Source organism: Epinephelus lanceolatus, chromosome 6 (assembly GCF_041903045.1).
Source record: "Epinephelus lanceolatus isolate andai-2023 chromosome 6, ASM4190304v1, whole genome shotgun sequence".
NCBI classification, from domain to species: domain Eukaryota; kingdom Metazoa; phylum Chordata; class Actinopteri; order Perciformes; family Serranidae; genus Epinephelus; species Epinephelus lanceolatus.
This window is the reverse complement of record NC_135739.1, coordinates 45,864,743-45,890,306: the sequence shown is the minus strand read 5'-3', so window position 1 is coordinate 45,890,306 and position 25,564 is coordinate 45,864,743. Positions and strand designations below refer to the sequence as shown.

Sequence of the window (25,564 nt, the reverse complement as noted above, 5' to 3'; positions counted from 1 at the left end):
GTTAACAACTTGATCTGGTCTAGCAAGCAATTTCTGCTCCATCACATAATGTATGAAGCCACTTTGTCAGATAATCTAAAGGTGTTTTCACAGCCGGTTCAAGAAGTCACATCAAAGTCCTGAGGCTTTCCTTCCAGTTCATTTCAGTTCATTTTGGAACACAGTTCCTGTATCAAACCAAAACCATCTCTAGATTTCTCATGATGCTCTAAAATTAAGCTTTAAGGTATGCTGTGCAGGATCTTCCTACAAACAATGTATGAACTCATATAAAAGTAATCCCTCTATCTCATCACTTATGACCCACTAAAAGTGTGTGGCAGTGCATTTATCTGTAGAGATCCTACCCTCTGCTTGTATTTTCTTATTATGCCTCCATGCCGGCAATAGCTAAGGCTGGAGGCATTAGGTTTTAGGGCTGTATGTCTGTCCATCTATTCATCCAGACATCCATACGTCCATACATCTGTCCCACACTCATGAATGCAATATCTGAAGAATGCCTTGAGGGATTTTTTAAAAATTTGACACAACATCCACTTGGACTCAAGACTGAACTGAATTTGGTGATCAGAGGTCAAAGGCCAAGATCACTGTGACCTTAGATCCATCTCATTTTGTGAATGTGATATCTCAAGAACACCTTGAGGGCATTCCTTTAAATTTGTCACAACATCCACTTGGACTCAAGATCGAAATGATTAGAATGTGGTGGTCAAATGTCAAGATCAAGATCACCGTGATCTCACAAAACATGTTTTTGGCCAAAACTCAAGAACTCATTAGCTAAGTATGACAAAATTTCACACAAATGACTACTAGGATAAAATGATGAAGTGATGACATTTTATATCCATCAGGTCAAAGGTCAACATCACTGTGGCATCATAATGTTCTGCAAAATGCTTTTCTGGCCATTACTCAACATCATATCTCAGGAACAGAAGGGGAGACAATTGGTCAGATGCTGAATTGGAGACACTAATCTTGGATGTCCACCCTGAAACTGTGCTGATTGTATAGATCTGCTGTGCTGCTGGGGCAAAGATGTGTGTGAAGCATCCATATTTTCACAGAAATGGATGTAAACTGTAAGTGCAACTTGACAGGTTTGCAGAGGCATACAACCGCAAGGTGATAATTCTAGTTTCATGTGCAGTTAAGCATCTCTCTGTTGTCTGCTTTGGTGATGTTTTATTCTGCTGTTGATTCTATAAGAAATGTCAAGTCATTTAAATTATGTATATTGAGGATGTTTGTTTCACCCACTGTGGTGTCCATAAACCTTTTATTTATTTGCTGGAAAATGGTTGTCTAATTAATAATCAGTTGTATACACAGGCTTCAAATTGCCATCTATCGAAGTGGAACTTATTGTTGGTTGGGACATGAGGGCTCATGTTGCTGGCATTGTTCCTCTAGCACATAGATTGACATTTAATGGATTTTATTTTGTAGCCTAAAGGTGTTATTTAATTTAATGGTAGTATCATATATCAAACATGCCCCCCCCCCCCCATGTATTAAATACATTTAATAAAATGCATTTAAAGTATAACATTCTCATACATTTTATTATGTCAGGTTCTAATGCACCATGTAGCCGTTACACTCTAAAAACCAGATTAAAAGTGTGCATTTTAACTGACTCACACACTTGAGCTCAGTGTTAGCTCCACATTTGAGTCTTTGTTGTCTGCAACTGGCTGACTAATATAGGAAACAAAGAAATGCATGAGAATGTAATAAATGGAAACACAAAATTCAGTTTCACTCCTGCATTATTTTTGTCTCCGTCTGGCAGCCAGTTCAATGTTGGAAGTTTCTTTTTTTGGGCGGGGGGAGCAGCAACAAAGAGCAAGAATAAAACTTTGAAAAGAAAGAGGAAGGGGAGGGCTGCCAGGTGGACCAGTCAATGTTTTGACAGTTTACCCACAGCACAGTACAGTCATGGCAGCAGCCTGTCACTCTCAGATACTCTCCTGAGGCCCATTTACGCCTGTGTCTCTCCTGCTTTCTCTCTCCTAGTTTGTGTTCCCCTCCTTTTCTCTCTATCCTCACACTGGCTTTTTTTACTGGCTTATTCATCACACAAATTCCTCTCTTCTCTTTCTCCGTCTTTGTTCTCTTTCAACTTTTTAGAAGAGACAGCTAGAGAGAGAGAATGAGCTCCCGCTATGCTGTTTGTCTCACTCCTCATCCAGACCTGCTTCTGTGCTTTAGAGTTCCTGAAAAGGCTAAAATATCCAACATACGTTGTCATCGTTTATCTCCAGAGATCATCTTCCTGTCTCTATTCTAAAATAACATCTTTGTTTAAACCACACTGACTGATAATGCTGTACTCTTGGTCAGTAACTAACTACTCAATTAGCCCAGAAATCAAATGATTTCTGAACAGGGGGCAAACCTTGTCATTTTCTAATACAGTTTTGTTTTGTGCAATTATTGGTGCAAAATGACCCAGTAAAATAGAATATCCATATAAATTAATGTTTGCAAAGTACATCTACAATGCAAGCTTTTACACTGCAATACCATTTTATCTGAATGAGAAAAGTCTGCGGGGTACTTTAATGCAGATATAAATGCATGTCCAACAATGAAGTGAGCCAGACTACATGTGGAGGTGGTGATTAGATCTCAGCCAGGTGAAAATGCAATCTGTGCAGTTTGGTCACAAGATGAAAGATCATCTAAGTCTGACCTTTCATGATATCCAGAGCCACCTGTGGAGATTCCATAGATGGCAACTAACTTGGCAAAACAAAATTACTACAGCCCGTACAGCAGTACTGGTTCCAAAGATTCTCAAGAGGGAACTGCAAAAAACATGCAAGGTAGCCAAGCTAGCATTAGGCTGGCAAGCTCATATTGAATATTGTAGTCTGACTTGTCTGACAATAGTTTATGGCGTCCTAATGTTTTTTTTTGTTTTGTTTTTTGTCATTACATTAACAGAGAGCCCTAACATCTATCTTTTTATCTACCCATTTTCATCTGCTTATCTGGGGCTGGATCACTGGGGCAGCAGGCTGGGAAGGGTTCTCCAGACATCCCTCCAACAACACTCCCCAGCTTCTCCTGAGGGCTTCCAAAGTGTTCCCAGGCCAGCTGAGATATATAATCCTTCTAGTGTATTGTGGGTCTGCCCTGGGGCCTGCTCCCACTCGTAAGTGCACAGAACACTTTGAACAGGGGGGCACTCAGGAGGCATCATGATCAGATGCCCAAATCACCTCAACTGGCCCCTTTCAACACGAAGGACTAGCAGTTCTACTCTGAGCTCACTCTGGTTGTCTCACCCTGAGCCCAGCCACCCTATGGTGAAAACCAATTTTTGCCGCTTGTCTCATTCTTTCAGTTACTACCCAAAGCTCATGACTGAAGGTGAGGGTTGGAATGTAGATGGATTGGTAAATCCAGAAATTTGCCTCCCAGCTCAGCTCCCTCTTCACCAGGACAGTCCTGCACATCATTGCTGACACTTGAACTCCTTCAGTTGGGGCAGTGACTCTCTCCCAACCCAACAAACTTGCCAGTGTTTTCTGTTGAACAAACAATGTGATGGCATTACTGGTCCTAAACTACCTTACACAACTGATATTTCTCTTGTGCAGTTTCTTTCTATGGTAATAAGGATATATCTGCACAGCAATAAAAATATAACTGCAAAGAGCTAACATCAGCTGGGCTGTTACCTTCTTACATTAGCCTGTTTCGGTCATGTTGCCCTCACCTTGCACACTGTAGCAGTCCCTTGAGAGGATCCCTTTATAATCATTCTGCAATTCTTCTTGAATCTCTTCATATATTAAAAGAAAGGCCAAAAACAGCCCTCAAATGGACATGGCTAATGCACACTTAGACTCAGTCATAGGCTATATTACTGTTACCACATTTCCACAATATAAAGCTGTAGATTTAATATATAATTTGCCACATTTCCTCTTTTTGTGTAGCCTATTTTAGCTCAGGTGTTCACACTATATGCCTCTGTGCAGGCCTCAACCATGGCCCAGATCAAAGCTACAGTACAACAGCACTTGGCTGAGGTCAGGGTTAGTCTCATTTACAACTAACCAGTGTGAAATGTTAGCCAGTGAAGAGCTATGAGCTCAATAAACATTTTAAAGTGCATTTTAGAGCCTTACATTTGAGAGAAGTTGAGAGTTGGGCTCATAATGTCCTGGCATTTTTCAGTACTTCTCCTAATAAATGGACCATGTACAGTAATATAAGAAGTTTATTGTTGGATTTCAACAATCAGCTGGCACACACCTACTTCATTCAGTACTTGATGTTTATATTCGATTGCCATCACGAAAGACAATAAACAAGATTGATTTTAACTAAATGAATCATTTATACCACCAGTTATATGCTTATAATCTCTGCCCATATAAACACTCATCTCACTCATGGAGATCAGAAAATATTGCATATACAAATTTGTAGAATGTGCACTCAACAATATTGTTGACCGGATTGGCTTTGCTTGCTGTATTGTATGTATGTAGGTATATACTGTATATGTGTGTGCTGTATTGTATGTATGTAGGTATATACTGTATATGTGTGTGCTGTATTGCAGGCTTTTGTGTGTTTATGAGGTTTTAGTTTCAAACTATGATTCTCATTATGTTCCAAGAAAGCATTATTCAGTTACCAGAATGATCTGAGTCAAGGGTTTAGCTTAGCAACAACCACTGACTTTCACCTGGGAGGCCAATGTTCACTTTCCATATAATAGTCGAGCCAGCGCCTGTCCTTTTTTTCTAAACCCAACCACGTGTGTTTGTTGTTGAAGGACGTAAATGTCAATTTGTGGTATGGAACCGACATACTGTGTTTACTTCAAAAGACTATATATGTAAACTGTATATGTCCTGTGAAAACAAAAGTGTTTTTTCAAAACAGAAAATGCATGTAGCAAGTTTAAGTTGACACGGCATCCCAGAACAACTGATGCACCGAGAGTACCAGGGCCGGCTTTTGGCATAGGCGATATAGGCGGTCGCCTAGGGCGCCACATTGTCTGGTGGGCGCTGGGAAAAAAATGAAAATAAAATAAAAAATAATAATTATAAAAATTCGCCAGTAAGCGCCCATCCTATTTTTTTCCGGAGGTAACAAAGAAACAAATACAGAAAAAAAGACAGAAAGAGAGAAAGCAAGCAAGAAATAAAAGAAAGAAATACACTTTGCACCCCTTTTCCTCAAAATTTTTCATCTGCCCTGCCCTTGCACCTGTACTATGCGCACTGAGAGTGGGGTCTGTGTCAAAATCTGGTCAAGATAGGCAGATATTTACGTTTTACCTGCATCTCATAATAATGAAAAGGTCCAAGCCTGCAGGTGCGGGAGGAGGAGGAAAAGAAAGTCCGATATAGAGGTATGTCGTCTGTCTTATGTTATCTTGAAAATGCCGTTCTGTGTGTAACGTAGTTAGATGTTTCATTTGTTGCAACTAGCTAGCTAAGTAGCAATAAAGCTAATGCTACATTATAATGCTACGATAGCTGTTGGACTCAGATAATGTTACAGATTGAAATCTCAATCTCGCCTGGGGCACCAAAATGGCTAGGGCCGGCCCTGCAAAGTACTTGGACATTGTATATCAACGTGGAAACTCCATGACAAAACATCCATATGTGACGAGGTCAGAGTGAGAATGTGTTGCAAAAGACATGATAGAGAGACAGGACATTTAGTGATTAGGTCTGGAGAATTCTTCAGTGCACCTTCTATTAAAAACTAGAATAGTGTGTTTCAGACATCAACTCTCCAGATTTTAGCCCATTACAGCTTACATTTATTGTGTAAATGTAGTATTCTCAGCTATACTATTATGCCCATCTCACTTACATCAGTAAGAATGAACAAAATATTTCCAAGCTATGCAATAGCTGTGGCCATGTATATGCATGCATCCGCACGTTGCCCCTTTTAGCCAGCTGACATGAACAGTAAATCAGCTGTCCTTTGGCTCATGAACAACCTTTCCACAAAATCCTGGGCAAGTCTGTGAATCCATTTCGAAGTTATTGGCCTTGTTGTGTTAGGCCACTCCCACGAAACCCCCTTTCAACACATACTTTTACACACACATACGTGACCTTCATGAAAAGTGTCATCGTCCTTGACCAAAAACTATGGCTACTGAAGGATGGAGGAATTTTTTTGGAACCAACCAACAGAATGAGCTACACTGCTGCTGGCCGCAGCAAAAACACATTATGGTTCCATACCATCAAAAACTATGTGAAAGACAAGAATGTTAAATCGAGAATTCTCTGGAACAGTTCTAACAAAAACTGGGTATTACAACCTTTGTGAAAGTATTATTATTGTTATTATTCCAAGCTATTGTACTGACTGTAATTGCAGTGCCATTCCAAAGATGATGGATCAGAGACTGATTAAAATGCCATCCTCAAATTCTACAAAAATACAGCTTCCCTCATTTCTCTTTTACAACTCTGATGAAGTTCTCATTTATAAAAACAATATTTAATTGCATTAACAACCCTGATGCAGATGTAATTTGCCACCTAATCCAAAAAAGAACTTTTTTCAGTCACACAATCAGAATTTCATGTGTTAATATTGAGTGAAACAAAGCTTAAATAGATATAACTGTTTGAATGAGTTTTGAATGGATTCACCAGTGACATACAGTATGCACTTGCCTATTGTATACATGCACAGAGACACATGCAAATAGACTTGTAAATAATCAGTTTTATCCTTTAGCCTTTGTTTTAGCTTTGTGGACCTTATAAACGGGTCCATATCACTGGTCCGACAGCCCATTGGTTCGACATCCCATTAGTCCGACTGTCCGCGGTACTGAACGGCTCGCGGCGGGCGTATGGTGCGCCGTGGCCGGCTCTGGGTCAGCTGGGAAAGGCTTGAGGCGGAGCAGGCTCACGGCTTATGTGTTTGCCACTTTCTTTTTCATTTTAACCTACACCATGATCTTTTCCTGACCCTAACCAAGTGGTTTTTGTGCCTAAACCTAACCAGACCTTAACCACAGGGCATCATGATGATTTCGGAATGGACTTTGCATCAATGGGTTTAATATGGTCGGAACAATGGGATGTCGAACCAATGGGCTGTCGAACCAATGGGCAGTTCCCCTTATAAACTGCCAGCTGGGTGAATGGTTATACGCATTTCTTGAAACAAGTCCATTATATTATAAAACCATATATTGGTAACCAAGAGCTAATGTCTTTCCATTACTACTTACAAAACCACCACCCTCCTACAAAAAAAAAGTCAATACTAGATTAAAGAACCTGTGCAGAAGGATATTTTGTAACAATTTGCTTCTTTCCATGAGGGCCCATAAACCCAATCTACTGTACAGCTTTAACACAATCCCTTGGGGAAGTTAACTTCACTGTATAGAGCCACTAGCACTGACTGCTAATACCTGTATTGATCAGAAAGACATTGCTGTGGAAGACAGCACGGTGGCAAAGTAATTACCTGTAGACTTCACACTCCAAGGAGGTAAGTGTACGTGTATGTGAGTGCGTGTAAAGCGTGTCAGATGATACATGCACATGCGCGCAACTGTAATTGAAAGTGGATGAGTCGCCTCAGCACATTCCACCATAGAGAGCTAAACTACATTAATGTCTCAGTCCCCATCTTATTACAAGCTCTGGTAATTACCCAGCCGGGGAGTCTGAGGATGAGGAAAGCTCATGGGGGGGAAAGTGGAGTGGTAAGTGGATGCATACTGGTTATGGGAATCCTTGATTAATGCCTTATAGGTATAATCCTAATAATGAATGAAGAGAAACAGCAGAAACTCATTTATCTGAATGTCACACAGCCAACTTTAACAAAAAAATAACCATACTATTATGCAAATATAGTGTAATGGTTCAGGATACACTGACATTCATAGATATGTAAACATATGTCATATTATGCTTGTTGATGTTGATTGTTGAACACAGATTACCCTATAAGATAATATTCTTGTTTAAAAGCAGCAAATGTTTGTATTACATGATGCCCAGTGGAACTGCTTTTGACATGTTTTATGCATAAGAACATTCACTGGCATTTTAGGGCCAGTGGGTAAAAATAAAAAAGAAGTAAATAAGTAAAAAGTAAATATGAGCAGGGAGCAAGGGGTAATACCCAAGAAAAAAATCATAATTTTCGAGATCTAAGTCTTAAATTGACCAGAAAAGAGTCAAAAAGTCAGGTGGCATAGTATAAAGAGTGACAAAGTCAAAGCACAGGGTTTGTGTCTTGTGCGAGTCAATGTTGAATAATTATTTATAAATCTTAGCTGACTTATTGTTTTCATTTTTATTTCCGGTGTTTGAAGCTGCGATATGCACATTTTGTACATAAACTTACGCTGAATAAGCCAGTTCATTTTAAGGTTATACTTAAACGTTGCTGGGATGCTCAGGAAAGACGTCCAGCATATGTCCACATTCTGAACATATGCAAAACTTGTAGTTTGGAACTTTTTTTGAACCATAATTAGACATTGAGACTGGACTTTCAAACAGCGGTCAAAGTTCTGTGCTAGACTTGGTTTATGCACAAATTCTGCATTAAGCAGCTTTATACATCTGAAAAAGTGAATACAATACGCCAGCTAAGTCTAAAAATAAGAGCCAGTGTTGACTTACAAAGGACACAAATCTCGATATCCTGGGTGAAAGTCCTGGGCTTTACTTGGGTAAAGCATCATCCACCACGACTTCTTCCCTGCGTGGACTTTGTCACTCTTTATACTGCGTCAACTGACTTTCTGGCAGTAATTTTTAAAACTTTTTTTCTCGTAAATTTATGACTATAATCTATACAATATTACCCCTTGCAACGGGCTCTGTATTTCTTATTGTTTTGGGTTTTTTTTTACCTACAATGGGCCTATTAAAACATCATAGAACATTAAAGCTACAGTTGGTAACTTTTATGAAAATAACATTTTTGTCATATTTGCTGAAACTATCACTACACACACAGTATTATATGAGACGAACAGTCTGTGAAAAAATAGTGTACCTCCTGCTCCTCCTTTCGCCTCTAATAGCATTTAATAAAATCTACCACAACTCAAGGAAAACAACCAATCAGAGCCAAGGAGTCTCTAATGCAGCTGTAAATTGTGTCAGTCACTGCTCGTGAACTGCAGTCAAACCATCGAGCTAGGCAGCGCTTATCAAATATGAATCAAGATTCTGTAACTGCATTGCTTATTTCTCTCCTAAAATGTTTTCAGAAACATATTTTAGTGTACTGTTTAGTGGTAACATGAGAAAGTTGTGACCTGGCCACCATGTAGGAAACAAAGCACCTCCTACTGCTGCCGGCTAGACCAACTTTCATTTTACTGCTAAACAGTATACTAAAATGTTTCAGAAAACATTTCAGGAGAGAAATAGGTAATGCAGAAACGCAATTTGATCAGTGCTGCCTAGTGATTGACGTTAGAGACTCCTCGGCTCTGATTGGTTTTGTTTTCATTAACGTGGGGTAATGCCAGAGAAGCAATATAAGGAGGCAAAGGAATATGATTTTTTTCATCACCTGTCTCACGTTCTTCTGTGTGAATATAGTGACAGTTTCAGCAAATATCATAAAAAGTTATTTGTATAAAAGTTACCAACTTAAAATGAAATGCTAAGCTGATAAATGACAGAAATTTGAACTTCGAAAAAAAATCGAATATTGTTACATTTATGGTCAAATAAATGTAAAGGCAAAATGACTTCGCACCAGGGCGACATGCTCTTACTGTGTAAACTCAAGTGTCCACCAAATAGTACACAATCTACTCCAGTCTCATGTGTGAGCATTTGAATGAGTGAACGAGTCTCAGCCATCTTAACAGCCTCTATTCCCACCGGCTCCAGATAAATGACTTTCCACTGTAATTTGCACTGAGCTGTGCAAAACGACTGTACCAACTTTTTGTTTATTTATGCTCTGCGAACGTGTGAGGGCAGAAATTACGCCAGGGAAATTCCAAATGCTTTCTAAATGAAAAAAAAAGAAAAAAAGACTAATGACTGTGAAACTTTGGAACCTACTTTCTTTTACAGCAAATCAACAACCAGGGGCCTTACAACGGCAGCCAGCAGCAGAACGTGTGCCTGCCCACCAGCAGCTAAGCGTTTAGTTGGAAAGTGTCAAACTATCGTCACCAGCCATCAAGAAAAACGGTTTGATGTAGGTCTACATCAAAATGACAGGCAGCAGAGACATCTGTTCTGATGGTAAATGACACAGACACAGACACACACACACACACACACACACGCTGACACACTCCCCGTCGAGCGCCTCTAGCACCAGCCCTCATCAACACTGCTGATTTGTTGTCATGGCAGCTCTCAGCCATGTTCGAGGCTGATTGGCCATGTAACCTTTTAGTTGATGTCTGACTGTCTTGTCACATCTCAGCAACAAACACAACCCCCTCCCATCAACTCACACAACATTGACATTTGTCTGTCTTGTCAACTCTTAGCACAGCGGTGTAAGAAATGATGGATGTTGGGTGTTACATAAGGAGGAAAGTGGGATGGGATGTAAAGCAGCATGAACAGGGAGAGCAAAGTAGACTTTTGACGTTCTTAAATGAAACATTCTACGGTCATAGAGGAGAATAAAACTGAAAACAGACTAGACACTCCCTCCAAACGACTAAATCTATCCTCAGATGCGCACACAAAGCTCGTCTGAAGCAGTGGAGGATATTCAATTCACTGTCTGCATTACTGCATTGTGTGTGCTCGCTGTAACTGCATTTTTATCAACACAGACTTGGCTCAGATTGCTAAACATGACATTAGAAGGGCTCTTTAACTAAATTTCCTTTATTTTCTTTCTCTCTCTTTCAAACGCACGCTTGCTGTGGGCTTTTGCCAACATGGCAAAGACAGTCTGGATTAGTATGAAGTACATACTGCGTAAAATTAATTGGATTGACATTCAGGAATTTAAGCTGTTTCATTTTTGAATTAGACTGCTCAGTTTTGGGCTTGCATGGGGAATTTTCGTCTATTCACTGCTTCCTGCTAATGGGATGTCTTTAAACTACAATTTAAGTCAGTTTTATTTAGAGTGACATTGCACAACGATTGCACCAGAAACTTCACGTCTTCATTATATACGTTTTAAATGCTCATGGAGTGCTTTTCCATTCCTAGAAATCAATTCTGCCTGTTGGGTGTGTTTAGCAGTGACAATTTGGAAACCAAACACTGCATTAGCCTTGCCCATCATTATGTGGAAACTATGCAGATACTGTAAAATGCTGCTTAGTTTGTCGGCTTATTTTCAGTGAAAAGTAAAGGAAGGAGCATGAGCCAGAGGCTGACACATTACCACAGAGGGGTATTCCAGGTAGGAGGTTCAACAAACTCTGAGTCTGTCCCTGAACTCTGAGTTGACTTACTCTGAGATGGGAAACTCTGAGTATCTGGTTCCAGAACAGCTGATTTGAGTTAGTTCAGTCAACTCTGAGTATGTTCACTCTGAGTTAAGCCGACAATAAAAAGCCATCATCAATGGAGCTCCGACTCCACGATTCACCATGGCAACAGGTAAATAAAAGACAGGCCTCCATTTTAATCCAGTGGATGCAGAGATATTAATGCATGTGTAGCAAATGGTGCACGTTTATCTTTAAAAGAAGAGCCTGAGTCAGAGCGAGGAAAGTGTAAATAAGTTAACCATAAAGTTAATAAAAAAGTTTATTCATCATTTATCAGACTTACATTTCCTTAATGAAGATAAAGTGGTGGAATCTGACTGTGTATCAGGCTGTAGATACATTACATTATATTAATAATATATAATAATATATTTGTTCAGATTTAATCTGATGGGGAAAAACACAGGAGGCAGAAGATTTAAAACATATAGGCTAGGCTATAGATCAAAGACATAAAAACATGACTGTAAACTCACAGTCTGACCCAGTAATAATATGTTTGGTTTTGATTTTAAAATGTTGTCTATTTGTATCTTGACTCAACAGCATTCAGTGACTTTATTTCAGCTACAAATGTATTAAATTTAAAGACAGTGAAATGCTGCACCATTGCTCACTCAGAAATATTAACATGTAATCCCCAATATTAGGCTATAGGAATTATGTTCCATCAGTGCGACCAATGACATCAGTGATAGAGATCATTAGTCATTGATACTACGTGTCTATACCGATTTTTAAAATTTAAATAATTAGACCTACACATTATGTGCAATAAACATTTGGGAGCTGCTCTGACAGACTGACAGTCTGATCCTTGTGCACAGTGTTATAAAAATAATAAATATAAAAAGGACAGAGGTTTGATTCTGAGCTGAGGGTGACTTCTCCCTGTGTAATATTTGAATGTTAAGACAAAAACCGATGTCCAAAGAAATGATTGACGTGCATAAATTCAGTAACTTAAGACAGTCCTGAGTAACAAACTAATATCCAGCAGGATTTAGACTGTGACAGACGGTAAATCTCCGCTAATTAACGCGCTTCGATACAAGCTTTGACACGGACTGAATGAATGAGGAAATGAAACAGTGTGTAAGAGGGAGGAGACAGAGAAAAACTCTGGGTTTATTGAAGAAAACCTGTCAGCGAGCAGGTTAGGTTCACAGAGTCTGTTACCATGGTGACTGACTCAGAGTTTCAGTTACCTCTTTTCTGGAACGGATAACTCAGAGTTTCCCTCATCTCAGGGTTAACATACTCAGAGTTTTCACATAACTCGCTTTCTGGAATACCCCTCAGGATCCATGATACATCCAACTGACACTGGTCTGCTGGCTCATGCTTGTTGATATCTTATCCGTCCAAATCAACTTAAAGGGATTTTTTTTTTTTTTTTTTTTGGAGTCTGACACAGAAGCCAAGAAATGTACCTCTGTGGATGGGGTAAACAACAAAACAAAAATTTTAGCCACCTAAAAATATCAATATCAGTTTAAGTGAGCACTATACTGCTGGTATTTTATTATTATTATCATCATTATTATTATTATTATTATTATTAGTTATCATTAATGCTTTAGTTCCCCTCCATTGACAAAAGCAGCAATTTTAGCTCGCAGAGCATGGGAGCTGCTCATCTACCCCTGCTTCGACCAGTTAGTTAGTTTGTATTATTTTGAGACTTTGGTGAATAACAACTAAACATCAAAGACACACAATGACACAAACAAACAAACAAGTGGTAGATCAGTGGCTCCTGTTTTCAGCATATTAAATCACTGTTTTTCTCAATGGAGTTGGGCTTTGAAGGGAGTGATAAAACAGCTTTATTTTCCAGTTGGAAATTGCATCTACTGTATGTTATACACTGACTACAGGTAAGTACCCAATATAACAACAAAAAAAGAACTACATCAAACCTGCTGCAGTGTCCTGGGTACATAACGATAACAGCAGAGACTTGAACTTACAGTGTGAATTGTAATCTTTGTGAATCAGAGTGGTATAGCCGAGTATCTCTACGGATTATATCAGATGGTTAAGTATGAGGTCATATTAGATTCTGCAGGACAAAATTAATGGCAGTTTCAGTGTCGGTGTGAGATTAGCAGCTCTGTGTTGGGTGTTTAACTGCTGCAGTGGGGCTCCCGTATAAGCGGCAAACTATGATGAGTAGTGATGAGATTACATTGTGCTGTGTTAGCTTGTGCTTACCAGTCAGAAAGCAGGAAAAGAGTGGCTCAGTGACTACACTGACTGCAGGAGACTATAGCCGCCACAAAAAACGATATCAACAGCATAAAAGAGTATGGCCTTCCTAACATGGCCTTATACAAATATTAATTGCCAAAATAATATATCAACTGACTTGAATAAAATATTACAAGAGACTAGCCTTCCTCTCTAGCACCATTTGATGACTAAAGACTTAAAAGAAAAAAAACACGTTTAAAAGGCATATGAACTGCAAACACACTCAACCCAACTCACTTGAATTGCTAACTGATCAAACCATGGGTTTACAGTAGATTAGTCCAGCTTTTTTAACATGTCTCTAAAGCAAGGGTTATACCCAAGCAACAAACTCCAAGGATGAAAAATGAAACCCATGTGGAAGTGCCAAAAACTGCAGTTCATTTAATATCCACTTGAGGCTGGCTCCAAAACAGAGTCAATCCCCATAAACCTGTTATGCTGTAATGCCTACCTTAACATCAGAAATATCTGTTACAGACTGGTACAAAAAAATCTTGGTCTCTATAGCTAATTTCAAAATTCATGACAACTGTACGGGGGGTGAATTTTTATACAGTTAGTGATAGGCTGTCTGGTGACACTTCGCAGACAGCCTATCACTCAAAGTCAGTCAGATCCACCCCTCGCTCCTCCAAAGCTCCACCCTCTCTTTCAAATATGGTCGCTTCTGGCTCCAAATAACCAAGATGGCAACGACCGAAATGTCAGACTCAAGGCCTCAAAATAGGAGTACACAAACCAATGGGTGACGTCACAGTAGCTACATACATTATTAAACACAGTCTTTTGTTATACCTCATGAGGATTCTCCTCTGAGTCAGCATAGACGGCCCAGGCTGAAGAGCTTCTCCACTGAAATACTTATTTAATGCAAGTAACAACATTATTGTTTACTGACAAATATAATGTGATTAAAGTCAGTTATGTTTTACCATATGACCATGATATGTGTCTCTGGTGGATTTGATACTATAATGTAAATGAATAAGAAGCAATGTCGCTATACGTCATTGATATGGTGATACAATACATTATTTCTCTACCACTAATTGGCTTGATTGCTATAAAGAACAAGATCAGAATTAATTTAATAACTAACACAGCACATACCACAGTTATAAGTGTGCATAGATTTTCTCCTTATGTAACACCACCATCACAATGTGTGAGACTGTGGCTATAATTCATATTGGTGCTCATGTTTGGTCTCTGCTTTGTTTCAGCTGACATATTTTCTTGAACACAGTTTTTACAGTGTGTAGCCTCTCTAAACTTTAAATTGAAAGTGGAATGTGAACTATTGACCTTTCTGACTAGATTGACGCTCCTTCAAGTTGGCATTATGATAATAAATTGGATATGACACATGTCACTGATGCACCACAGCCCTGCTGCAGATTGTTTGGATCAGCCGTGGCATTTGACCTTAAACAAAACCTTTCGGTCTGTCTGTCACACACACACACACACACACACACACACACACAAATACACACAAAGTAAGTGTAGGCTAACATTTTCTTACACAAATGTGAACACGGGGCACGGTTAAAGTACACAAAATGACTTTCCAATGGCGTCTGTCATGTTTGTTCAAAATTTGTCAATTTTGATAGATAGATAGACACATATCCATAATAAAGGCCTCCTTAATCCTTTGATTAAATTCCCAACTATCAAACAAAGATTCAGTGTAACAGTATGGATTTGGATTGGGTCAGGACAATAAGACAGACCCTGAAATATTTTTTTGTTAGAACAACTTGTCATCAGGGTACTACATGATTACCGGCTACAACAATGTCATAACAGCTGGTGTTGTTTTCATCTTGTTTGTGTGTGTGTGTGTGTGTGTGTGTGTGTATGTGTGTGTGATCATGGCAGAATGTGGTCCTGGAGACACCTACTGTCGTGGGAACTAGAGTCCTGTAAGTAACCCGTACCCGCCCATACCCGTAGAGCTCAGTACCAGAACCGACCCGTTACCCGTCATAATGTCTAAGTCAAAGCTGCACCCACCCGCACCTGTGTTTAAACACACACAGGGTACAGTCACTCACAATAAGCTGGGTTCTGCTTGCTTGAATTACAAATCCAGCAGAGGAAAAGTCTCTTTCACTGGCTGAGCTTGATGCCGGGATGGTAAACAGTCCGCGCAATCACTGCCAGGTTAGGAAACATTTTGGTATGCTCCTTCCACCATCATAAAACCTCAAAATGATCCTCCTTGGGTGTCTTGAACTCAATGTAAGCTGCCACCTCATCCTCAGGCTGCAAAGTTTCATGGCTGCAGTCCCCCACATCGGTGACGAATGTCACAACTAGGTCAAAAGGGGACTTTCAAAATAAAAGGAACTGCAGCCTGATAATAGTGATACAGATATCTTTTTTATCTTTTTTTATTCTGAAAAATAAATACAATAACCCGCTGTGCTCCCACATGTAGTTCATGCAGGTTACCCGTCGGGTACCTGTGAGTACCCAACACAGTGCATGACTCTGTTGGGAACTACCACAGAAGACGTTTGGAGTATTTAGGCAGGTGTCTGTCTGTCTTTCTGTTGACAGATTTTGTCATTGCGATAGCGACACAACCATGTGAGACAGAGTTACAAAACATTAAAGGTGTCTAGTTCAAAATGAAGGCTGATTTCAAGGATGGGTGTGGTCCGAACAAGGGGGCTGGTGGTAGGGGGTAGGAAGTGTGGAAGGGGCCACTGCCCTCTCCCCATACTTTACAGCTCTGGCCCATATTCATTATAAGTCATGGATCACCGTATCACCATGATCCCACTGCAAGATGTTCTCTCGCTAGTAAAAGTTAGAAAAGTATTTCTCATAATTTTAGATGACTGGAATGTGTGTGTTTGTAAGCATAATGTGTGTGTGGTGGTGTTGCACAAGTGCATCAAGAAAACCAGGGAACATGGCCTGCCACAGCACCCCCTGAATCTAGGTTTTAACATCAAATAGAACATTTATCCCATAATAATGACGTTATTATTATTATTATTATTATTATTATTATCATTACAATTACTTTTACTGACACAAGCCCTATCAAATTAATACAGATGTCCATGGGATAATGAAGGCTACTATAACCATGAGGCACAGTAAAAAAAAAAATCAGCTTTAAGAGAAGATGTGTGTTTAAATCATTCAGTTATCCACACATCCATCCATATTTTATATCCATGCAGGGCAAAGATGTATCCTGTGCTGGGCCATAAAGGTCTGGAGTCTGTTCCTGAGCCAGGCTGACACATATAGACAGACAATCACTCAAACTCACATTCACACAACATGCAATTTAGAGTGGACAATTAACCTAACGAGCAGGTCTTTGCACTGTGGGAGGAAATCTATACAGGAACAAAAAGAACATGCAAACTCTGAACAGAAAGATTCCTTTTTTAATGTGAGGCCAGAGTGCTTACCACTGTATCACCTTGCCACCTCATTTAGTTTGGCTACAAGTACATCCTCTTTATCTGACAAGAAAGAAAAATCGGACCAAAATATGGAGCATGGACTGGTAGCTGGAGAGGTGCCAGTTCACCTCCTGGGCACTGCTGAGGTGCCCTTGAACAAGGCACCGAACCCCCCAACTGCTCGGGGTGCCTGTCCACGGGCAGCCCCCTCACTCTGACATCTCTCCATTTAATGCATGTATAGGTCCTTTTTGTGCATGTGTGTGTATTTTCGGGCCTGTGTGTATATGTATATGACAACGGAGTGAAAAGATTTAAATTCCCCCTTGGGGATTAAAAAGCATATAAAATTTAAAAAATTAAATTAAATTAGATTTAAATTAAAATGTACTACATGTACTGCAGCTTGACTGAAAAAGACTTTTCATAACCTTGTAATGATTATTGTGAGCCTAGACACATGCATTCATACTACACAAATTGCTCCTGGAGTTGGAGCCCCAATACATGACACCGGTTATTGGTTGATTTTTGATGTGGTTTTCACTCCATGTGATTTAATTTGTAAAAAAAAAAAAGAAAAAAAGAGCCTTGGCTGTCTGCCAGGCTTAGTGGGCTAAAGCACGGACTATATGAAAAGATGACATCCTAGGTTTGATACTGATCCAGGACCTTTGTAGAATGTCATCCAAATTGTTGGTGTGAGGCAAATTCACAATATACAAATCTGAAACAGTACAGAAAAAGCTTTAGTGTAGGTGGAATCAATATAGCAGGATACGCTGTAAACGGATATAATAGAACAAACATTTATACGACTCCAGATGATTGCTGGGCTGCACAGTTTCAGGTTATGTATGAATTATCTCTACCTCTGGAGCTTCAACTGTAAATCAGGCTGTATTTTCAGTCATTTGACTCAGTTCAAGAGATGTTCAGAGCCTCATGTTCAAAGACTTCCCCTAAAGTGTGCTAGCATGTGCAGGAAAGCATGTTTCATAAAACCCACCCTGGTGAATCAGACCATGTTAGTGAGTCACAAATGCATCCCATGAGCAATGACATACTCTCTACAGTGATGAGTACATCTTATATGCATGGAAATAAGATGTCAACTCAAGGACATGAAAACATTCATTAAACATTTTTTTCTGGGCCATGGTCTTAACTGCTAAATCCTTCAAAGCCTTGAGAAAAGAAATACTTTCCAATAAAAGTCAGTGTATAAAAATAATATGTATTAAACAGGCTGGCAGTAACAGCTATCTTCTTTTCCAGCTTAGAGGCTAACTGGGAACGCTTGGCTGCTAGCTAAACATGTAACAATACTGCTTTCCATGTTCCATCCATTACTTCAATACTGGTAAGTATAAAAAACTGTTACACACCAAACTGGAGACTTTTCAAAATACATTAATGGCCAATTTAGCCAATTTACAATCAACTGAAAATATTACATGAAGCGGTTTCTGCCATTGCCGTATAGGTTTGGGATATGAGAAGATCTGAAAATCTCTGGTTTCCAGGTTAATTTAGCATAGCCAGGCTTATATCAGTTAATTAGTCTTTTCTGTCCAGAAAAAATCTGCGATGACGGGTGGTTCACACATGCACCAGGAAAGACTTTCTTTGGCAAGATGCTGGCCCTACCACAACACAAGCTCAGCCTCTAACATAAGCCATGTAGCTAGTTTTGGTTGGTTTGCTGTGATTTGGTATACGTTTTTTTTTTTTCAGCAGGTCTTTTGGAAATTCTGTTTATATACTACAAATTTGCAACAGCAAACATGTTTTGAAAGAAACTAAAGGCTGCTCTGATTTTGTTGTCTGTTACTATTAAGAGGAAACATTGTTAATGAGGCGGCAGTAGCTCAGTCCATAGAGACTTGGGTTGGGAACCGGACAGTCGCCTGTTCGAGTCCCCGTCCGGACCAAATATGGAGCGTGGACTGGTGGCTGGAGAGGTGCAAGTTCACCTCCTGGGCACTGCTGAGGTGCCCTTGAGCAAGGCACCGAACCCCCCAACCACTCTTGGCGCCTGACCAAGGCAGCCCCTTCACTCTGACATCTCTCCACTTTGTGCATGTATAGGTCCTGTTTGTGCATGTGTGTGTCTTTCGGACCTGTGTGTTAATGACAAAAAGAGTGAAAAAATTGAATTTCCCCTCAGGGGGATTAATAAAGTATATATATATATATATATATATATATATATATATATATAAAAGAATGTATGCCAAGTTGCAAAATACTGATAGTAAGCATAACGATCAAATTTTCACCACTGTCGTATTCTGTTTGTTTTCATACAGCATCTGTTGTTGCGGTATAATATCTGCTCATAAAAACCAAAGAATAGTTAAGCCTTTCTATAGTTATGTTTGGGCACTCTCAGCACATGCTTAAGGTTTAGGAAAGATTGTGGTCTTGATTAGGTATATGAAATTTCTAAATGAACTCACATGAGACAGGCAGGTTGTTTTCATGCACTGTTCGTATGTTTTCCTACAAAAAGCAATGCACCAAAGGAAGGAAGCGATCATGTGACCAATTCTCTGACAGGAGTAAAGAAGGAGGCAGGTTGAGGTTTTGAATGGGTCACAATAAACACAAGATTTTCCTCAAGGATTTTGCCCGAGGATATCCATATGGACGCTGAGTGAGCTCTGAGTCATTGTAAGGTACATCGCAACTATGTTTCTTTTCCTAAACCTAACCACAGTAACTTGCCTAAGCTTAAAGACACCCAATCCTCTCCTAAACCAAACTGAAGTAACTTTAGTTGCCTAAACCTAACCTCCCTAACTTTACGATAAGTATGTAATGTCATGAAACATTGTGGAAGGAAGCGATCATGTGACCAATTCGCTGACAGGAGTAAAGAAGGAGGCAGGTAGAGGTTTTGAATGGGTCACAATAAACACAAGATTTTCCTCAAGGATGAAACTGAAACCTAAAGATTTTAACCAAAATGCTTTTGTTGACCTAACCAGTGGATATCTTGTGCTTTCTTTGTCTGGGTCACAGGATGTAGACGACGAAGATAAAACTTGTCATTGGCCGCCTGTCTCCATTTTTTAAATCCCTATCGCTAAGTGAAACTACTCCACACTTTGTTTTAGCACTTCGTGTGAATCAACAACCTCTGAGCAAGCAACCCACACCCTAAAACATCCTTTAAAGGCAAGGCAAGGCAATTTTATTTATATAGCACCATTCATACACAAGGCAATTCAGTGTGCTTTACAAGAGAAATACGTTAAGATAAAACATTAAAGGAACAATAAATCATTAAAAACAAAAGCTAAAAGAAAGAAAAACAGTGCAGAAAATGCATTTAAAAAGCAAACATAAAGCAAAAGCAACAGCAGACAAATATAAAAACAATAGCTACAGATTATCCTAACAAGATATTCTGGAAGTTTGTTCCACAGGCGGGGAGCATAGAAACTAAAGGCTGCTTCACCTTGTTTGGTTTTGATCCTGGGAACACTGAGTAAACCTGTTCCAGATGATCTGAGGGGTCTGGATGCTTCATAACGTACAAGTATATCAGAGATGTATTTAGGCCCGAGACCATTTAGTGCTTTATAGACAAGTAACAAGATTTTAAAGTCTATCCTTTGACACACAGGAAGCCAGTGCAGTGATTTAAGCACTGGTGTAATGTGCTCCACTCTCTTGGTGTTGGTGAGGACTCTGGCAGCAGCGTTCTGGACGAGCTGCAGTTGTCTGATTGATTTTTACTCAGGCCTGTGAAGACACCGTTACAATGGTCCAGCCTGCTGAAAATGAAAGCATGAACAAGTTTTTCTGTATCTTGTTTAGACAGAAATTCTTTTATTCTTGCTATGTTTTTAAGGTGGTAGTAGGCTGATTTAGTAATTGTCTTAATGTGACTATTGAAATTTAGGTCTGAGTCCAGAACTACACCAAGATTTCTGGCTTGATTTGTAGGTTTTAGTGTCATGGCGTCAAGGTGAGCACTGACTATTGATCTTTGTTCTTTGGGGCCAAAAACAACTATCTCAGTTTTTTCTGTGTTTAGTTGTAGAAAATTCTGGCACATCCACGTATTGATTTCGTCAATGCACTTATTTAGTAGATATAGGGGACTGTAGTCATCTGGTGACACTGTTATGTAAAGTTGTGTGTCATCTGCATAAGTATGGTAGGAGATGTTATGATATTCCATAATCCGAGCAAGAGGGAGCATATAGATGTTGAACAGAAGAGGCCCAGGAATGGACCCTTGAGGAACTCCACATGTAATCTTTGTTCGCACAGATTCATAATTGCCAAGTGAATTACCAAGTAAATAAGATTTAAACCAATTTAGCACAGTGCCAGAAAGTCCCACAAACTTTTCTAGTCTGTCGAGCAGTATGTTATGGTCAACTGTGTCGAATGCAGCACTGAGGTCCAGTAATACCAGAACCGAAATCTTTGATGCATCACTGCTCAGATGAATGTCATTTAAAACTTTTACAAGTGCAGTCTCAGTGCTGTGATGTGCTTGAAATCCAAACTGAAAGGCATCAAAAGAATTGTTTTGCTCCAAGAAGGTGTTAAGTTGCTGAAAAACAACCTTTTCAATGATCTTTCCTAAAAATGGTAGGTTTGATATGGGCCTGTAGTTATTTATTACTGAGGCATCCAGATTAGGCTTTTTTAAGAGAGGCTTAATGACTGCAGTCTTCAGGGTCGTTCGAAAAAGGCCTGACTGAAGAGAACAGTTGACTATCTGTAGTATATCTGATGCTATGCAGTTAAAAACATCTTTAAAAAAGCTTGTAGGCAGAGTGTCAAGGCAGCAGGTAGTGGACCTAAGGTTTCTAACTATGTCTGTCAAAGTAGCATAATTTAATGGGTGAAAAAGTGCCAAATTAACTGGAGTAGTCTTAAGAGGCACAGGTGAAATAGCCACTGTGTTGGAGTTACAGACTGTCTGTCTTATCTTTAAAATCTTGTCTGTGAAAAAAGAAGCAAAGTCATTGCATGCCTTGGTGGATAGCAGTTCAGGAGGGACTGACGCTGATGGGTTTGTCAGTCTGTTAACAACAGTAAATAAAGTCTGTGCATTGTTGTTATTTTTGTTGATAATCTCAGAGAAAAGGACTGCCGCAATATTTTTAGCTCCAAGCTATAGATGTGCAGACTTTCCTTATAGATGTCATAATGAACCTGGAGTTTGGTTTTTTCGCCACCTGCGTTCTGCTTTTCTGCATTCTCTTTTTTGAGCTTTTACCTGTGTGGCGTTCCTCCATGGTGGACAACTTTGACCTTCATGGGGGCAATATTGTCCATAATATTCATAGCTTTAGAGCTGAAACTATGAACCAGATCACTGACAGAGACTGAGGGCACAGCTGGTGTGGGTATAAAATCCTGGGTGAATAGTGTACAGGTGTTTTCGTTGATATAGCGTTTTCTGATTACCCCTGTTGTACTTTTACTGGTGTCAGCGGAGATGGCCATTTTAAAAAAAACACAGTAATGATCAGAAAAGGCAACATCAGTCACCACAACCTCAGAAATGTTGAGCCCTTTGGAGATAATTAGATCTAAAATATGCCCCTTATTGTGTGTTGGCTCTGTTACATGCTGGGAAAGTTCAAAGTTGTCCAGGATGTAGAAAAGTTCTTTCGCACTGCCATCTTTGGGATTATCAATATGAATATTAAAATCACCCACTATAACAACACAGTCAAAATCAATACAGACAACAGACAATAGTTTAGAAAAGTCATCAACAAAGTGTGCACTATATTTTGGAGGCCTGTAAATGGTTACTAATACTGCTTGACAGGAGGATCTCAACCGCAGTGCAACATATTCAAAAGACTCATGACGTTGGCTCCTTGGTGGTTGCGCCGGTGCTGGGGGGAGGTGACGTTGGCTCCTTGGTGGTTGTGGTGAAGGGCAGGAGGGGGGTTGTTGGATCCCTGACTGGGACAGAGACATCCTCTGAATGCCTTGGGTGATTTGGAGCAAAGGGTCAGGTGAAGGGGGAGAGATGCAGGCTGTCTGTCTCTGTGACACGTACTTGTCCTTGGCTCTTATCTGTCCATTCTTGTTTTGGTATGGCCTTCCAAGAGCATGACGTAGGTTGGCCCCGAGTAGTCTGCGTCCAGTGATGTTCGGATGAATCCCATCACGCTGAAAGCGATCCTTACAGTTCCAAAAGATGTTAAAATTGTCAATAAACTTTATCCCATGAGTGAAGCATGCCGATGTCAGCCATGTATTCAGGGCAAGGAGTCTGGTAAAAGACTCGATTCCTTTCCCCAGGGTTGGAATGGGGCCAGAAATGAACACATTTTGTGACTGACAGTCACTCAGTTTCTCCAGGAGCAGGCAGGGAAAAGTCTTTTTTCAGGATCTCAGAGCCAGTTTTTCCTCGTAGAATGTCAAAAGACCCAGCATGGATGATGATCCTCATGTTACTGGGGTGTGTAGAGAGGATCACTGGCAACAGCTCGGTTAGCTCCCTGACAGACGTGTCAGACACTGTTAGATTTTCAGTCTTTGCCATTCTTACATGCTTGGTTACTGAGTCTCCGATCAGGATGGTATCTGGCTGATCAGGTGTGGTGTTAGCGATACTTCTCCTGGCCCTTGGCTTCTCAGGTGTGGAGTTAGCATAGTTTTTTCTGGCCCTGGGTCTAGCAGTGGTTTTGGGGCTATTGCTTGCATTTTGGATAGCCTTGGCCTGCCTGGGTTCAGTGTAGTTGGTATTGTCACATATTTCATTTGGAGCCAGTGCATCATACCTGTTGTGTAGAGAGAGTTCAAGTGGAGGGGTGAGCGTTGGGGCTCTCTTGACTGATTTCCTGCTGGATTTGCCTTTGCGTCTAGTGACATCAGACCAAGTCCTGGCTGGAGTTGATGCTTTTGGTCGAGCACCAGTCCTGTGCCAGTAGGAAGGGTCATTAGGGAAGGCCAGTTTGGGAGCCTCTGCAGCTGATCCAGTGGTGTTAGGATATATCAATGGGATTGTGTCAGCCAAGTCAGCGATGGTATGCTCCACATTTGTTGTATTTCCATATACACCAGTCTGTCCATCAGCACCTTGTATGTTAGCTGCCACAGAGTCAATGAATTGCTCATTCTCACGAATTTGTTGTAGCGTTTCATTCTTCATTTGAAGCTGCCTTATCGTCTCGGTTAGTCGCTCACACTGTGCACCTCACAGATTTTGCCATCTTGTCCTTGTCCTAATCACAGGTTTCCAGTCACAGACACAGCAAAAGGCTTGCACTGTGCCTCAGCCCTGCTCACACAGTACTAAAGTGGTGAAAAAGTGGTGAAAATATGGCAGTAGTCCTCTGTATCTTTCACAAATTAAAGTCCCAATGCTTTATAAGTATCCAGGATCTACTTTCTGTAGCTTTTAGCAGGAAAAAAAACAAGTATATCCACAAAAGAATGTAAGCAAAGCGGAGCGCAAGCAGCAGAGCGTCTGCACTGTAAGAAGGCCGCTGCGGCCGCTGCGGGATAGTGCACCCAAAAATGAAAATTCAGCCATTATCTACTCACCCATATGCCGACAGAGGCCCTGGTGAAGTTTTAGAGTCCTCACATTCCTTGCGGAGATCAGCGGGTGGAGCGGCTAGCATACCTAATGGTAGACGCCGCCCGAGACTAATGTCCAAGAACACAAAATTGAATCCACAGAGTACCTCCATACTGTTCAACCATAGTGATCCAAGTGTGCTGCAGCCGCGACATAAAAAGTTGTTTCGAAAAACGTCATATGAACTCTGTTTTTAGCCTCACTGTAGCCTGTAGCTCTGACTGCTTCTCTGTGCTCTGTGCTCACGTGCGTGCGCTCAGGGTGATCGGTGATCTCTGAAGAGCAGCAGTCTCGTCAGTACTGATGTCCAGATTCTCAAGTGCAGGCATCGCCAATTCCCAGTCTGAGCAGCAAAGACTTTCCTCATCCATTGGCATTGCTTTGCATTTGAAACAACTACACGACCAGGTTTCCAGTGCTCAACTCCGGTATTCTGCGGCTGGCTGAGGGTTAGGCTCATGAGCTGCGGCAGCTGCTTCGTCCAGTAGCCTGAGTTCCGTCCGTATACGCGGGCTCAAACAAATAGGGCTCTACAAAGAAATGCTGTTCCTCCTCAACTTCAAAGTCTTCAGACATGTTGGGCTGTACTTTACTAAAAGACCGTAGTGCAAATGATCTTTTAGCGACTGTGGTTACGTTGTCTCTCCCTGCGGTGCACGTGTCACGTGATGTAAACACGGGTAAGCAAAGCTCATGCTTTCGCTGGTCTCGCGCAGGCACGCACATGTGAGCTCAGAGCACAGAGAAACAGTCAGAGCTACAGGCTACAGTGAGGCTAAAAACAGAGTTCATATGACGTTTTTTGAA

At 40.4% G+C, this 25,564-nt stretch overlaps 1 protein-coding gene across 1 annotated transcript in view; it reads right to left on the bottom strand.

The window, feature by feature from the left end:
* naaladl2 (N-acetylated alpha-linked acidic dipeptidase like 2) overlaps positions 1-25,564 on the bottom strand; it is an 814,243-nt gene that overhangs the window by 446,056 nt on the left and 342,623 nt on the right. The gene's annotated exons all lie outside the window — the stretch shown is intronic.